At 43.4% G+C, this 17,771-nt stretch overlaps 1 protein-coding gene across 1 annotated transcript in view; it reads right to left on the bottom strand.

Annotated features, from left to right (window-relative positions):
- The window catches only part of TRPC3 (transient receptor potential cation channel subfamily C member 3), a 95,350-nt gene extending 77,820 nt beyond the window's left edge, over positions 1-17,530 (bottom strand). Inside the window, exon 1 of the mRNA XM_033938647.1 lies at positions 17,331-17,530. The gene's annotated coding sequence lies outside the window, so the exon portion shown is untranslated. The remainder of the gene's footprint in view (positions 1-17,330) is intronic.
- Positions 17,531-17,771: the final 241 nt, after the last annotated feature.

Below are 17,771 nucleotides of genomic sequence, written 5' to 3'. Positions count from 1 at the left end.
GGCTGTGGTAGGAACAGCTGTGATGCTCATAGGAATTCTATCAGTGTTGGAGCAGTTATTGCCACAGATGGCGCTAAAAACCAGGCTATGGTTTTGTAAAAGAGGTGTGGGGGGGGGGGGAGTTAATTGGCAAAACACCCTTCATAGCCTCAATAATTGGGGAAAAACATGAATTGGGTGTGTGAGTTTCAAGTTGGGTTGGATCTACTATAAAGTCTTTGTATGTACTGAACATAGAAACATAGAAAGATGACGGCAGAAAAGGGCCACAGCCCATCAAGTCTGTGGGTGTGGCTAATGCCGGAAGCTGAGTTAGGCCACCTAAAATGGCTAAGTAGGTACAATTTATGACAAAGATAGGCGCCAGAAATGTAGTTCTGGAAAACCATGGCCTACATTTCTGGTGCTTCTCTTTCCAAGAGGCGTGATTCTGTATAGAAACATAGAAAGATGATGGCAGAAAAGGGCTACAGCCCATCAAGTCTGCCCACTCTATTGACCCACCCCATTAAGTCTGAATACTAATGACCTAGTTCCTTAACTCGACCTACGTAGGGATCCCATGTGGATGTCCCATTTATTCTTAAAGTCGAGCACGCTGGTGGCCTTGATCACCTGTACCGGAAGTCTGTTCCAGTGACCTACCACCCTTTCTGTGAAGAAATACTTCCTGGTGTCACCACTAAATTTCCCTCCTCTGAGTTTGAGCGGGTGCCCCCTTGTGACCGAGGGTCCCTTGGGAAAGAATATATTGTTTTCCACCTCGACACGACCCGTGACGTACTTAAATGTCTCAATCATGTCACCCCTTTCCCTGCGCTCCTCTAGGGTATAGAGCTGCAGTTTGCCCAGTCTTTCTTCGTATGAGAGACCCTTGAGTCCGGCGACCATCCTAGTCCGCTGGACCGACTCAGCTCGAAGCACATCTTTCCGGTAATGTGGCCTCCAGAATTGCACACAGTATTCCAGATGAGGTCTCACCATGGTTCTGTAGAGTGGCATTATGACTTCAGGTTTACGGCTGACGAAACTTCCATTGATACATCCCATCATTTGCCTTGCCTTGGATGAGGCCTTCTCTACTTGTTTGGCAGCCTTCATGTCTGCACTGATGATTACCCCCAAGTCCTAGCTAGTGTTTCTCCATTCAAGGAGTATGTTCTGCATGGATTTCCGCTGCCGAGATGCATGACCTTACATTTTTTAGCGTTGAAGCCCAGCTGCCATGTCGAGGACCAGTTTTCCAACGTGATCAGATCCTGCGTCATACTGTCCTTGAGGTTGCTTTCACTTACTATGTTACACAGTTTGGCGTCGTCGGCAAACAGTGATACTTTACCCTGAAGCCCCCGGGTCAAGTTCAAAGAAGTGTGGGATGAACACAGAGGATCTAGAATCAGAAAATAATGTTAAAAATTGAACTAAGGCCAGTTCTGGGCAGACTTGCACGGTCTGTGTCTGTATATGGCCGTTTGGTGGGGGATGGGCTGGGGAGGGCTTCAGTGGCTGGGAGGGTATAGATGGGCTGGAGTAGGTTTTAACGGAGATTTCGGCAGTTGGAACCCAAGAACAATACCGGGTAGAGCTTTGGATTCTTGCCCAGAAATAGCTAAGAAGAAAAATTTTAAAAATTTAAATTGAATCAGGTTGGGCAGACTGGATGGACCATTCGGGTCTTTATCTGCCGTCATCTACTATGTTACCAGTTAGGGGTTGCAAATTTAAAAGATACCATGAACGAACGCTCTCCTATCAGGCAGCAGCCTGGGACAAAGATTTTAAGCAGCTCATACTTCAATTTTCTACATAACATTTTAGGAGACAATTGAAAACTCATATGTTCTTAAATTTCTTCGTAAGTAATTAGTTTATTTATTTATTCAATTTTTTAGCCCGTCCTCCCAAAGCAGCCCAGAACGGGTTACAAAGTCCATCCATAATAACCGAGACAGGACAGAGATGACATAATTTACAATAAAACATATGTACTAAATAACTCTCCGGTTATGCGATCTAGACATGGATTTTATGCCACGTTATGTGCCTATCGCATGGTGCTTAACAGCGCCTAACGCCCGAGTGGGTGTTTCTATGGGCGGAGTGGGACTTCGGCACCGCTAAGCGCAATTCTCCAAAAACTTAGGCGCCTTTAAAACCCAGTTTTTTGCATAGGTGACACTAGGCGCGATTCTGTAAATGGCGCCTAAGTGTGATTGACACGGGGCTGGTGCCGGACAATTTAGACGCCGTTTACAGAATCCAGGGGTAAAGGGACAGATTCTGTCAAAGGCCTCTGTAGTTAGGCACCGCAATGACCCGTGCTAAACCGCTCTGAGCAGAGTGGCCTTTATAAACTAGTAGGTTACTGCACATGGCATTAGTATTCCCCGATGAGCTCTAAGCGATTTACAAGAGGAGGAAACTGAACATATCTAGGGGTTGCATTATTACATTCTGTGCATGCAAAGGGATTACAAACTCACTTTATGGGGTAGCAAGGCGTTATTAAGTGTTTGTTGGATGGTAAGTCAATAGAAGAGTCATTTTGCTTGAATAAGTAGGTTTTCAAGTCTTTATAGAAGTTTTTGTAGGAAGGAGAGGTTCTTAGTTGTGTTGGGAGCAAATTCCATCAATTGGCTGCTATGAATGGCAAGGTTATTGAGTGTACTGTGTTGTATTTAATGCCTCTGGGGTTAGGGAATCGTAGTCTTAGGTGGTTACTTATCAGATTGTATTTCTTGTTCAGTGCCTAACTCTGGGTGGAGGACATGTGCAGTGACGTAGCTAGGGAGGAGGTGGACCACCCCAAGCGCCGTCTTGGTGGGGGCGCCAGTTCCTCTCCGCCCTTCCATGCCACGCTCACATCTCCCTGTACCTCTTTAAATCTTCACCAGAGTGAGCATCTTCTCGGGTCTACTGCTCACACCGGCCTGGCTCCCCTCTGAAATCACTTCCTGGTCGCGGAGCCAGAGGGAAAGCCAACGCTGGCGCAAGCAGCAGGCTGGAGAATCTGCTCGCATTAGTGAAGATTTAAAGAGGTACAGGAGGAAGAGAGGGCACGAGAGGGGTGTGGGGACCAGGGGAGGGAAGGAGCGGGGGGCAGAGAAGGGTGCAGGGGGGAGGGGTGCTATTGCCCCAGATACCTCCTACTCTCGCCACAGCACTGGGTTATGCATCACAGAAGCTGGCATAAATCCCTGCCCCCAAGTTCGGCATCAATCCCAACTATTTTATAACACCGCATCTAACTTTTGGGAATGCCCCGGACTCGCCTCTGCCCCTTTTTGAGTTGCATGGAAGTGAAGTTGGGCATGCAAGTTCAATCAGGTCTCGAAAGCTTCCTAGTCAAAGATGCTTTCGATACCTAGATCTGGGCATTTATGCTCAAATTCTTAGGACTTTTTTTCTCCTTCTACTTTTCGCCCTTTCCTCACTCTCTTGGCTTGTCCCTTCCCTTCTTCTTTTATTTTAATATGATGTATCCTTTAATCGTTTTTCCCTTTTGTGTCCAGTATGTCTGTTAATAGTGTCTAATTATCCTTGTAAGTCTACCCTAATTTTATATTTTTGTAAAATTTGGTTGGAAACCTCTTCTCTTTAAGAAGCGGCATATCAAAATATAATAAACTAAAAAAAAAAAAAAAAATTCCATGCACAAATTCTCAAGGCCAGGTTTTGGTGACCTCCATAGAATCTTGGGGCAATTGCACTCGTGGGAGTCTGCGTTGAGGCTGAGCTGTAGGAGTCTGTTCTTGAATGGAATCCAGGTTCTGTTCTAGAATTCTAGCACAACCCAGTATCAATGTGCCTATATCAGGGGTGTCAAAGTCCCTCCTCAAGGGCCGCAATCCAGTCGGGTTTTCAGGATTTCCCCAATGAATATGCATTGAAAGCAGTGCATGCAAATAGAGCTCATTGGGGAAAACCTGACGGGATTGCAGCCCTTGAGGAGGGACTTTGACACCCCTGGCCTATATGGAACAGGGACATGTGCAAATTACATGGGGTGCATGCTAAACATTTACCTGTGCTTACATGTGGGCACCTAGGTTATGGAATTTCTCTTTACAGGAAGATCAACCTGTGTGAAACAGCAGTTATAAGCACTAATCACCTTATAGCAGGGGTGTCAAAGTCCCTCCTTGAGGGCCGCAATCCAGTCAGGTTTTCCTCTCTCAAAATCCTTGGAGTGTCGATAGATAGATGCTGCACAATGCAGATACATATCAACAAAACCACTCAAAAAGCATTTTTCACCATGCGTAACCTTCAAAAAATAAGAAAATTCTTCAAAAAAGACCACTACAGGATCATAGTTCAATCCCTTGTCCTAGGTCTAGTGGACTATTGCAATATCCTCTACCTTCCATGCCCCACAAACCCGATAAACCAACTGCAGACCATTCAAAACACAGCCCTCAGGCTGATCTATTCACTCGGAAAATTTGACCATATCACTAAAGCCTACCTTGACTCACTCTGGCTACCAATACGAGCTCGAATCCAATTCAAATTTTATTGTCTACTATACAAAGCAATAAACAGATCTGCACCCACCTACCTCAACAACCGTCTAAATTTCAACTGCAGAATAAGAAGAACCCAGATCCTATTCTCCTACCCACCGCTCAAAGGAACTCAGCGAAAGAAGATGTACGACGGCCTCCTAGCGACGCAGGCAGCAAAACTGGACCCCTATATCTCCAACTTGTTGTCAACTACAAGTGACTTTAAATCATTCTGAAAAGAAATCAAAACCCTACTATTCAAAAAAACTATACATCCTCCCCACCGACCCTAACAAGTAACCAACCCTAAACTCTTCTTCCCTACTAGTATTTCTCACTGCTCCTCCCTTCCCCAACCTCTCCTCTCTGCCTCCTCTATTTAACCTCCTCAATTCTCCTCCCTTCCCCAACCTCTCCTCTCTGCCTCCTCTATTTAACCTCCTCAATTCTCCTCCCTTCCCCAACCTCTCCCCTCTGCCTCCTCTATTTAACCTCCTCAATTCTCCTCCCTTCCCCAACCTCTCCCCTCTGCCTCCTCTATTTAACCTCCTCAATTCTCCTCCCTTCCCCAACCTCTCCCCTCTGCCTCCTCTATTTAACCTTCTCTAAGCTGTCATCCCCCTGCATCTACTATGTAAGCGTCCCCTAAATTGTAACTTCCTGGAAATGTCCAGCTATCTTATACTGTAATCTGCTTAGAACTGCAAGGTACAGGCGGAATATAAGTCACTCTTGTAATTGTAATTCATTGTATGCTAATAGATCTCATATATATTCATTGGGGAAATCTTGAAAACCCGACTGGATTGCGGCCCTCGAGGAGGAACTTTGACACCCCTGCCTTATAGGGCAAGTTAGGTGGTGAATCTTTTGCTGTCATTTATTTGTAATTATGACCTGACTGTATGAGGTATTAACTGTTTATACTGATCCACCTGTATCAGCAACTAGAGAATGACACGGAGGCAAATTTTTTCTCGTCCCTATGGGAACTAATTTTCCCGTCCTGTTTCCGCGAGTTCTTTTTCCTAACCCTGCCCTATTCCTGCAAGCTCCGTCCTCATCTGCACAAGCCTCAAACACATTAAAATCATAAGTGTCTCAGGCTTGTGCGGTTAAAGCAGAGCTTACAGGAAGAGTGACAAAACTCAAGGGGACGGGAACAAATTTGTCCCCTTGTCAGCAACTCTATCGAATGTCTGTGTCAAACTGTCCATTGTAACTCCCTGGGTAACTAACCCAACCTCTTGTAATGTAATCTGACCTTGAACTGAATAGGTGAAGGCGGAACAGAAAACCTGATTAACAAAACATAATCATTATTACAGTAAAAATACAGAAACATCAAGCGTAAAATAAATGTATACATAACCAAACATAATCCATATTGGGCCCTTTTATTCTCCAGTTGTAGCAAAACTACAGAAATATAACAGCCCGATGTGCCTTTTTGCAGATGATACCAAGATTTGTAACAGAGTAGACACTGAAGAGGGAGTGGAAAATATGAAAAAGGATCTGCAAAAGTTAGAGGAATGGTCTAATGCCTGGAAACTAAAATTCAATGCAAAGAAATGCATTTGGGAATTAATAATAGGAAGGAACCGTATATGCTGGGAGGAGAGAAGCTGATATGCACGGACGGGGAGAGGGACCTTGGGGTGATAGTGTCCGAAGATCTAAAGGCGAAAAAACAGTGTGACAAGGCAGTGGCTGCTGCCAGAAGGATTCTGGGCTGTATAAAGAGAGGCGTAGTCAGTAGAAGGAAGAAGGTGTTGATGCCCCTGTACAGGTCATTGGTGAGGCCCCACTTGGAGTATTGTGTTCAGTTTTGGAGACCGTATCTGGCGAAAGACATAAGAAGACTTGAGGCGGTCCAGAGGAGGGCGACGAAAATGATAGGAGGCTTGCGCCAGAAGACGTATGAGGAGAGACTGGAAGACCTGAATATGTATACCCTAGAGGAAAGGAGAGACAGGGGAGATATGATTCAGACGTTCAAATACTTAAAGGGTATTAACGTAGAACAAAATCTTTTCCAGAGAAAGGAAAATGGTAAAAACCAGAGGACATAATTTGAGGTTGAGGGGTGGTAGATTCAGGGGCAATGTTAGGAAATTCTACTTTACGGAGAGGGTAGTGGATGCCTGGAATGCGCTCCCGAGAGAGGTGGTGGAGAGTAAAACTGTGACTGAGTTCAAAGAAGCGTGGGATGAACACAGAAGATTTAGAATCAGAAAATAAGATTAAATATTGAACTAAGGCCAGTACTGGGCAGACTTGCACGGTCTGTGTCTGTATATGGCCGTTTGGTGGAGGATGGGCAGGGGAGGCTTCAATGGCTGGGAGGGTGTAGATGGGCTGGAGTAAGTCTTAACAGAGATTTCGGCAGTTGGAACCCAAGCACAGTACTGGGTAAAGCTAAGAAGAAAAAATTAAAAAATTTAAATTGAATCAGGTTGGGCAGACTGGATGGACCATTCGGGTCTTTATCTGCCGTCATCTACTATGTTACTATGTTACTATGTAAAATGCTTTACAAAAAAAGCTGAGTGACCAGGTGCGTCTTTAGTGGTTTTTAAACACCCAAGTGTCTGGCTGGAGTATTTAAGCGGGTAGGAGCAGCACGTTTATACCAGGGGGAGTGAGCAGTAGGAGTTAATGGATAGGCAATGGCCTGGGCTTTCAACTTCACAGAGACACAGGTTTCTGGCCCCAGGAACTTACAGCAGAGGAAAGGGAGATAATGGAATGTGCCACAAGGTCACAGGAAATGCCAACATGATTTGAACCAGTCTTCAGGTTCCTGCCACATTCCTCTTCCCTGTTTATTCAGCTGTGAACTTCCGGTGAGTAGGAAAACATGTAAACAGGTGGAATAACTTGTTAACATACAGAAATAAGTATGAGAATAAACAGATACTGAAATGAGTGGCTAATTTAAGATAGACTATTCACACTAGGTAGGGGTTAAATAGGCCCAAGAGACACCATTTACAGTAAAGGGTCATGGATTTGATATGCCAGCATCAAAGTGGATTACATTGATTATATGCAGGCATTTTCTCTGCCCCTAGTGGGCTCACAACCTAAGTTTTTTTGTACCTGGGGCAATGAAGGGTTAAGTGATTTGCCCCGGATCACAAGAGCCACAGCGGGAAGCGAACCAAGGTTCCTAGCCCCCTGAGCAACCATTGGGCTACTCCTGCAGAGTACCTCTCAGGGTTGCAAGGCGCTTACAGTGGGTAGAGGTTAAGTGGATAGGATAGACCAGCACATGGTGTACTTACCGTGGGTAGGCATTCCAGCAGTCTCTCTCAATGCAGTGCTCTGGGCTGGGTAATAGCTCCGTCTTTGCCTTCTCCTGCTGCTGCTGCCTCCCATTCCTGGCTGCCCAGCTTCTCTCATCCCCCACTGCATCCCCGGCTGAGAAGGAGAGCCTAGCTGCCGGCAGCTGCTGAAACTTCCTGCCTTTGCTGGACATGCAGCAACCTGCAGGCAGAGTATATCCTGCCTCTATCACTGTTCCATCAGAAGAAGCAGGTGCGAGACGAAGAGACTGGCAAGGAAAGAACAGGAGAAAGGAGTGCTGTCTTCCTTCTACTGCTGTCGGCAGAGATGAATGCTGTCTCCCTCCTGTTTCCCGACAGATGAGTCCTCTCTCGCTTCTCCTCTCCTGCTACTATAGGGAAAGATGAATCCACTTGCCTGGATTTCCTCCCTCTCTCTCCCCAGCAGCAGCTCTGCCGTGCTCTCGCTTCTTGCCTTCTGTGTGTGTGTGTCCTTGCTTCTTTTGCTGCCTTCCCCCCCCCCCTTTCTCTGTCCTCTCCCCTCTCTGCTCTTATCCCTTCATTTCCCCATCACAGCAGCAGTAGCACAGCGCTGGGACAGCCTCATTACTCAAGGACAGAACACATGAGGCAGACAGCAGGAAATTGAGCGTTTATCACACCAGGAAGAAAAGAGGCAACAGCTCAGCTCTCATCAGCACCAGTTTCATCTATAGGCAGGGGAGGAAAGGGGGCTGGCTAGAGGCCAATGCACAAAGCTACTGAGGGCGGTCGTGCAGTAGTCGTAACATAGTAAATGACGGCAGATAAAGACCTGAACGGTCCATCCAGTCTGCCCTGTAATCCCATGGATTACAATTTCAAAATTAAAGTGGCTTTGTTATTTCTGGGCCATAGACCTTAGGGGTCTGCCTGGTTCTGTCCTTGGATTCTAACTAGTGGAGCTGCCGTCGAATCTCACTCCAGCCTATCCAAACTACCGGGATTCAAACTGTGAAAGTCTGCCCAGCACCATCCTCAAGGTCCAAATTGCTGGACGAAGCCCTCCCGAAACCAAATTGCCATATATGGGGCACAGATTGTGCAAGTCTGACCGGCACAGGTCGTAGTTCTTAATTTTATACCAGTGGTCTCAAACTCGCAGCCCGCCAGGTCCTATTTTGAGGCCCTCGGTATGTTTATCATAATCCCATAAGTCAACTAAAACAGTTTCTTATCATATGTCTCTAGCTATAAATTACACTATTATTAATAAGACTTAACCAAAAGGAAAGATTTATAAACTTTAAAGAGTTTTACCTCATGCAAAATTGTCATTTCTTTAATAAGACATTAACTATTTTTTCTGAGGCCCTCCAAGTACCTACAAACCCTACAAAGGATTTGAGTTGAAGACCACTGGCCTATAGGAAGAGGAGATGCAAATATTAAGAGCCTTAGCCAATAGGAAGAGGAGATGCAAATGTTAAGAGCCTTAGCCAATAGGGAGAGGAGGAGATAGTGGATGCTCTGGATGGGCCATTTGGCCTTTATCTGCCATCATGTTAGTATGTTTCCATAACCATAAAGTTCTATGACCTCACAATGCAGGTGTAAAGAGCCTTAGCCTATAGGAAGAGGAGATGCAAATGTTAAGAGCCTTAGCCAATAGGGAGAGGAGGAGATAGTGGATGCTCTGGATGGGCCATTTGGCCTTTATCTGCCATCATGTTAGTATGTTTCCATAACCATAAAGTTCTATGACCTCACAATGCAGGTGTAAAGAGCCTTAGCCTATAGGAAGAGGAGATGCAAATGTTAAGAGCCTTAGCCAATAGGGAGAGGAGGAGATAGTGGATGCTCTGGATGGGCCATTTGGCCTTTATCTGCCATCATGTTAGTATGTTTCCATAACCATAAAGTTCTATGACATCACAATGCAGGTGTAAAGAGCCTTAGCCTATAGGAAGAGGAGATGCAAATGTTAAGAGCCTTAGCCAATAGGGAGAGGAGGAGATAGTGGATGCTCTGGATGGGCCATTTGGCCTTTATCTGCCATCATGTTTCCATAACCATAAAGCTCTATGACCTCACAATGCAGGTGTAAAGAGCTTTAGCCTATAGCAGTGGTCTCAAACTTGCAGCCTGCCAGGTCCTATTTTGAGGCCCTCGGTATGTTTATCATAATCCCAAAAGTTAACTAAAACAGTTTCGTGATCATATGTCTCTTTAGCTAATTAGTCCATTCAGTGTCTTAGAGCTGTTCAACTAATTCTTCCTATTGTTGAATATACAAAGTTTATATCGGGCAGCCTATCCCCATCACCACCCACCTAGTCTTTACTATCGACTAGTATCACTTAATCCAGGGTTAAATTTAAACATTCTCTAAATCCACAAAAATCCAACCTGCCCTTAACAGATGCAGATCAATATTTCTCCATGGAAGCCACCACACACAAAAAAATATTCTGATAATCGTATCATTTTAGCAATTGAAACAGAAATCTCTCTACTACCAGGCACGCTATGAAATACAAAACCTGAAAAAAAAATCCTAACATACGAGCATGTTTACATGTAGTAAACATGTCATACAATAGTAATATTAATCCAATGAGCCAAATAGCAAGAACATTGCCTATCAGTAAGTAGCACCACTTGTCATCCAACTAAGTTGTTTGCACAAAATTGCAAGATGTACAAATGTAGTCAGATGGAAATAGGATGGCGTGGAAGTCATTCTTGGGGCAGGAGTTTGAGTTAGCTGGCCAACATGGATTTTCAGTTTGCACTGGCTATATCTACCCATACAAGTCAGGTTGTACAAATTAACACAGGCCAAAAAAAAAAAAAAAATTATTGGTGCCTTGGGTTTTTTTTATACTTGTTCCTGGGGCTATATGGGGCACTGATTCAGAAAATTGCATTGAATAGATCGCATCAGCTCTAGTTTCTTAGTTATGTTTGAATTTATGCCTTTGGGATAGTAGAGCCAAACATGAACATTGATCAAAAAAAGACTAGCCTCCAAGGGAATATATGGAGGCTGCAGGACAAAATGTAATCAATGAACCTTTGGTAGCACGAGAGAGAATCCTACTTCCACCACTACATATAAAGCTAGGCCTGATGAAACAATTTGTAAAGACTTTGAATAAAGGCAGTTCGTGCATTGAATTACGTAGTGCATATGTTACTTGGCCTTACCATGGAAAACCTGAAGGCAGGAATTTTCAAAGGTCCACAGATCAGACAACTTATAAATGAGCCACATTTCATAGCATCAATGAATGAAACTGAATCACGTGCCTTTGTTCTTGTTGTGAAAAACGTTCTTGGCACAAAGAAGGCAGACAACTACACCCACAATTAGTAGAGGATATGCTCTTTCATTTCAACAGGCTTGGCTGTAACATGAGTGTTAATGTCCAGTCACTTAGATCGCTTTCCAGAGAACCTTGGTGACTTAAGTGAAGAGCAAGGTGAAAGATTTCACCAAGACATAAAAACAAAGGAAGCCAGATACCAAGGAAGATGGGATGCAGAAATTACCTGTTTTCCATAGATCTTGCAGCACCAAAATTGGTACCGGGTGGTTTTTGTGCAGTCAACGCATGCCTCGTCTATGGCAGTCATCTTGGAGCAGTCGTTCGGGGTAGCAACTGGAGCAAGGGCAGTGAGTCGTAAAGATTTTATAAAGAAAACCATCACAGAGAAGGAGACTTGAAATTGAAGCTGAATCTTTAGACTGAAGTCAATGTTTCTTATTTTTTATTTTTTCTAGTTTATTTAATTATTTTTAATCTTATTCATTGTTTTTGCCAGTTGTTTTTTTGTCTTGTTCTACTTCTACTATTTTAATCTCTCCAAAATTCCTTGTTCAACAGTTCCTCCATATGCATCTATATCTTTCTCTTCTCTCTTCTGCATTCCAAAATACTTAATTCAATACAATCTTGTTAGAAAGTTTAATTTAATTTAATCTGTACTTTGTACTTCTCTATTACTCTTTAGGTACTTTAGTTAGATTGTGAGCCTTCGGGACAGTGAGGGAATTTTTCTAAGTACCTTCCTTACTTATAATTTAATGTATATTTTCTGTAACTGCTTAGAACCTAACGGATGTAGCGGTAAATAAGAAATAAATTACATTACATTACTATGGTTGGAATCTTATGCAGGATTGTCTTGGTAGATCCTTCATAGAAGTCTTACAAAAGGAGCTTCTTGTGTATCGAATGACTGGAAAGTTTGCATCATCTTGTACACTTTTCTATTCATTTTTAATGTTTCATTCATGCTTAAAAGATATTAATTTAAACACTACATTAAAATATCCTGATTTTTTAATGGGCAAGTAGAGTGAAGAGTGGTATATGGCACATGTTTTCTACCTCAAAAACTAGAGCTAACAGGAGAAAACCGGCGCCATTTTTAGAATAAGCAGGTCAAATATACCCATTTGAGGCACAAAATGAGTATGGGCCTGTATAATTTTAGCATGGAACCACAGAGTTGAAATTCAAAGAAAGGTGGATGTCTCGTAACTGTTATGATCATGCCCCTTGCAGGGCTCCTATGCTGAAGAGAGATCAGTACACACACTTGAAGGGCTGCAGTTCAAAGTACACGTAGGATCAAGGTTCTTCCACGTTTATTTCTTGTTTAATATACCACCCATCGACATCGACATCTGATCGATTCACAATCAGCTTTAAAAACATAGCGAAAAAGAAATAAAGATTACAATATTACTACCACTACTATTTATTATTTCTATAGCACTGAAAGGCATATTCAGCGCTGTAAATGTTTTTAATTAAAATTTTTATTTTTCAAAATAAATATACAAAGTATATAAATAATTATTATAAATATGCAAATACACAAATATACAAAAGATAACTTAAACATGAAACAGACTAGTTGTACGTATCACAGTCAATAAGTGGGAAGGTAGTATTATTTATAAGTCAATACAACCAGTGTCTCATGTCAACCAAATCCAGCAGGGCCAGTACATAGAATTTCAGCTGAGAGTAGACGTGAAAAGAATAGAAGAGAGTTCCCAATGAGCATCCCAAGCGACTTAATTAACTGACAAGAAGTGACTCTAAATATATTTGATAAATATCACATTGGTATTACATTGAGATAACTTTATGTCAATGGTCCAAATCACAATAACGTTGACCAGGTCTCCATACTTTGAGAAAAGAACTAATAGAATTATGTTTTTCAGCTGTTATACTTTCAAATTTGTTGGTTATGCATACCGTGTTCCACCATACAATGTATTCTACCTTAGATAAGTCTTTCCAACAGTGCAAGATGTCAAGAATAATAAGATGTTAAGTAAACGAGTATGTGAGACCATGTTGTCCAAGAATAATCATTTTAAGATGTAAGGGTTCATTAATATTTAGAATGGTGGATATGGTGCTCCAGACTTTATGTGAGCATTGGTATAACATGTGCGGCAGTACCTTAAAATTTTCCACAGGACCAGCATAGATTGGCGTCCAGTGGGATCGATGTAATAGAAAGTATACTGATTGAAGAACTGGAGCCGATCTAATAGATTTGAATACTCTGGTCCACACTTTCTGCCAAAGCTCATCAGCAGCAGAAATGTCTAAATCCGAATGCCATGCACTCATCATTAGTGATATAGACACAGGTGAAGTTTGTCTTAATAAAGTGTACCATTTAGAGGCAACACCTTTAAGAGGAACTATAGTAATAATATTTTGAAGGAGATCAGGTATTGGTTTCAATTTTAGAAGTTCCAGAATTGAAGCACACACAACGAGTTTTAATTGATTGGCTGGTAGATTAAATTTATCACGCACTTCTTCAAAAGCCAACCATTGATTATTACATAAAAGATCTTGCAGTGTCTAGATATCATATTTTTGCCAAATAAGCTAATTCAAGGTGATGTTATTGATTTTAAAAGTGTCATTGTTCCATAATGAAATCAATGTGGTGTCCTTCCATTTGATTTTCATAATGCTATCAAAATGTAAGAGAACCTTATATGTTGAATGGAAAATCTACTTTAATAAAATGCTAAGTGCGCATGCGTACTCCTATCTGCGTGATCCGTAGGTCCATGGCCGCCAGGAGTGCGCATGCACACTTAGCTGTGCCAGTGGCCGACAGAGAAATTGAAAAGCGCAGGTCTCCCTGCTCTCCACCTCCTCAAGCCATCGAAGTGGCAGTCCTACATCCAGGATATACGGCCCTACCAGCCAAAGTTTATTTTTAAGTTAAAAGCTGCAGCGGTGGCTCCTCTCACAAGCCGCACCTGCATCGGAGTAGGCTTCCAACGCAGACGGGGATTTTGAGAGAAGCCGCCGCGGCACCTTTAAACTTAAAAATAAACTCCAGAAAGGGACTAAGGTAGCCGGCCAGACCAAGGGAAGGGAAGGAAAAGGGGGGGGGGGGTGGCAAGGGACCAAGGGAGCAGGCCAGACCATGGGAAGGGAAGGGGGTAGGGGAAAATGCTGCTGCTGATGCACAGGGACATGGAGGGGGAGGAGAAATACCGCTGCTAAGCACAGGGAAGGGGGGAGAGAAATGCTGCACAGGGAAATGGAGGGGGAGGAAATGCTGCTGTGGTTGCTGCACAGGGAAGTGGGGGGAGGGAAATGCTGCACAGGGAAATGGAGGGGGAGGGAATGCTGCTGTGGCTGCTGCACAGGGAAGTGGGGGGGGAGAGAAATGCTGCTGCTACATAGGGGGCAGGGAGAGAGACAGATAGAAAGAAAGACAGACAGACAGCAGGAGGGAGGGAGGGAGAAAGAAAGATAGACATGGGGGGATACAGAAAGAAAGGAAGAAAGACAGGGGCAGGGAGACAGAAAGACAGACAGACAAAGAGAGCCAGGGAGAGACAGACAGAAAGAAAGACAGAGGGAGGGAGAGAGACAGACATATATTCTATCACCCGTTAATGTAACGGGCTTAAACACTAGTACTAGTACAATTATATTTTTTCAAAGAGGAGGATGCAAGCAAGATTGTTGGTACCATATAAGATTTTTTCCAGAGACAGCCAAGAGGGGGGTCAGATGTAGTTTTATTAAGAAGCCATAATGAGCCCTGATGCATTATGAAGGCTTGATGATATTTTAAAAAGTCTGGAAAGTTGACTCCACCGTTCGATTTATCATTTTTAAGTTTGTATAATGCTATCCGTGGTTGGCTATTTTTCCACAAGAATTTGTTCAACATTTTTTCAATAACACAGTATACATTCTTGTGTAATAAGAAGGGCAACATACTTAATACATAGTTAATTTTGGGTTGACTCATCATTTTAATCATGGCCAAGCGTCCCCACCAGGTAATTTTTAATGGGGACCATTTAAGTGTTAAGTTCTTTATTATGGATAGCATGTAATCCTCGTTTAGTTTCCCTGTATCCTCCAAAGTTGGACCCATGAAAAATCCTAAATACTTCAATTTGTATGCATTCCAAACAAAATCAAATTACACCAGCGCTGTAAATTTTAACATATAATAGACAATCCCTGCTCAGAAGAGCTTACAATCTAATTTAGACAGGTCATTTCAGGGTTGGTGAGGTTATAGTGGGTATAGGTATCTGACAGCAGTGAGGGGGAGTTAAGAGTTGAAAGCAGTTTCAAAAAAGTGGGCCTATAGCTTGGATTTGAACACTGCCAGGGACGGAGCACAACGCATTTATTCAGGCAACCTGTTCAAGGCATACGGCACTGCAAGAAAGAAGGGATACAGGCTGGAGTTGGCAGTGGAACAGAAGGGTACAGATAAGAGAGGCTTGCCCGATGAGCGGAGATCACGGGGGGAGCACAGGGGGACACAGGGGGACATGGTCTGTGTCTGTATATGGCCATTTGGTGTAGGATGGGCTGTGGAGGGCTTCAATGGCTGGGAGGGTTTAGATGGGATGGAGTAGGTTTTAATGGAGATTTCGGCAGTTGGAACCCAAGCACAGTACCGGGTAGAGCTTTGGATTCTTGCCCAGAAATAGCTAAGAAGAAAAAATTAAAAAAATTTAAATTGAATCAGGTTGGGCAGACTGGATGGACCATTCAGGTCTTTATCTGCCGTCATCTACTATGTTACTATGTGAGGAGAGATATTGGGGGGCTTCAGAGTGAACGCACTTGTAGGTCAGCAAAAGGAAATGGACGAGGAGCCAATGGTGTGACTTGAGGAGAGGGGTAATGTGAAAATAGCGGCTCTCACAGAATATGAGTCATGCAGCAGCATTTTGAACGGATTGAAGAGGCGAGAGACAGGCGCACATGAGGCCCGAAAGAAGTACGTTGCAGTAGTCTAAGCATGAGGTGACAAGAGTTTCAAGTTTAATTTTAATTTGATATACTGCCTTGGCTACCCCAGGTGTTTGCTTGTCAGTCACTCCCCATAACCATTTCATGGCCCTTTTTTTGGCCTATTCCTGTTCCTTAACTGTGCCCTACTCCCAGGGTTAGTAGTCCTCTGCATTAACAGGACACTGCTGAAGGATTAACCAGGTTTCTTGCCATTCCTGGTCCCCCACTCCCATATTAGAGTCTGTTTTACTTTCCCAACAGATTGGTTTTCCACTAGTATATCCTGGACTATTGACTTTTAAACAACTACTCCAGTCCAGGATTTTCTAACTGCTTTGGCTGTCAATGCAGCAGCACAACTTTTATCCTTCCCTACGGCTTGGAGCCATTCAGGGGCTGCATTTTATCAGGACTCCTAGCTCCTGCTCCACTTGGCAGTCTGCACCAGTTTTCCTGGCTTGCTCTGGTTTCAGCAGCAAAAATTCTACTTTCACAAGAAAGTTTCCCCTTTTTTATTTTCCTCTTAAACCAACTTCTTTGACAGCTTCTCTACAGCTGCAATCACTGTGATTAATTAGGGTAGTTTTCTAGCCTACTCTCACAGCTGAAATGCACACACATGCTGTGCCTGCAGGTCAGGTGCATACAGCAGCTTAATGAAGCCTATCAGTATTCTGTGTGTTTATAGCTTAAGTTCACAGAGAAAAAAAAATCCTGCTTATCCAGCACTGACTAAACTTCTTCAGGTAAGGTTACCATATGGCTCCAGAAAAAGGACAGATTGGGACATCCGGGATTTACTTCCATTACTTTCAATGGAAGTAAAACCTGGATTTCTCAATATGTCCTCATTTTTCTGGAGCCAAATGGTAGCCCTATCTTCAGGTCTCTGCCTTGAGGTGAAGTCCAAATCTCTGGAGGCTTTTAGGTTGTCGCTTGTTTCAGAGACAAAAATGCTCTGACACCTTATGTGGCAAAGTCCAGTCTTTGGTTTTTTCCTGGACCCTGTGCCCACTCATACAAACAGCCTAGACACTTTTGCAGGTATCATAGTGTTTTTTAAAATTAAGTACTGACCTGAGCCTGTTATCTCACATGCTCTGGTAAAGCAAAACCCTTTCTCAGCTCAAGGATAAACAGTATCTCTTAAGCAAGGTTCAAGGGCTAGTTCCAGCCAGACCTACACATAGTCCACAATCCTCAGTATAGCAAGCTTGGCTTACCTTAACCAGCCATGTACCAAATGTACCAGTTCTTCTAACAGTCCTTGCCAGATTTCTTGACTTCCTAGGGCTTCTCCTCATTCCATAACTAGGGAAGTGTTCTCTCTCTCACAGTCTCATAAAAATCACTTTGCTTCCCAGGGTACTCCTCAACCCGCAGCTAGAGAAGGGTTCTCTAGTGGAAGTCTCTTCCTCAGGACCTCCTCTCTCAGGGACCTTCCTGAATGATTCCATTTTGGGGCATAGATACTCCTACCTGCCTGAGTCCTGCCCCTCTGACTCAGTAGGGTTATATTCTTCAATGTCTGAGCTGCAAAAGCTCATTTCATTTTGGGATTGGTAGTTCCCCACATTCTTCTAATGTCCCCTGCTGCCCAGTGACACTATTGTAGGGTTGGTGAGGAAAAATCCCTTAATCCCTCTGTAGAAGTGTTTCATTAT

The sequence above is a fragment of the Geotrypetes seraphini genome, chromosome 1 (genome assembly GCF_902459505.1).
Source record: "Geotrypetes seraphini chromosome 1, aGeoSer1.1, whole genome shotgun sequence".
In the NCBI taxonomy this organism is placed as follows: domain Eukaryota; kingdom Metazoa; phylum Chordata; class Amphibia; order Gymnophiona; family Dermophiidae; genus Geotrypetes; species Geotrypetes seraphini.
Note: the sequence above shows the minus strand (reverse complement) of the source record. Positions and strands in the feature narration are given on the sequence as shown.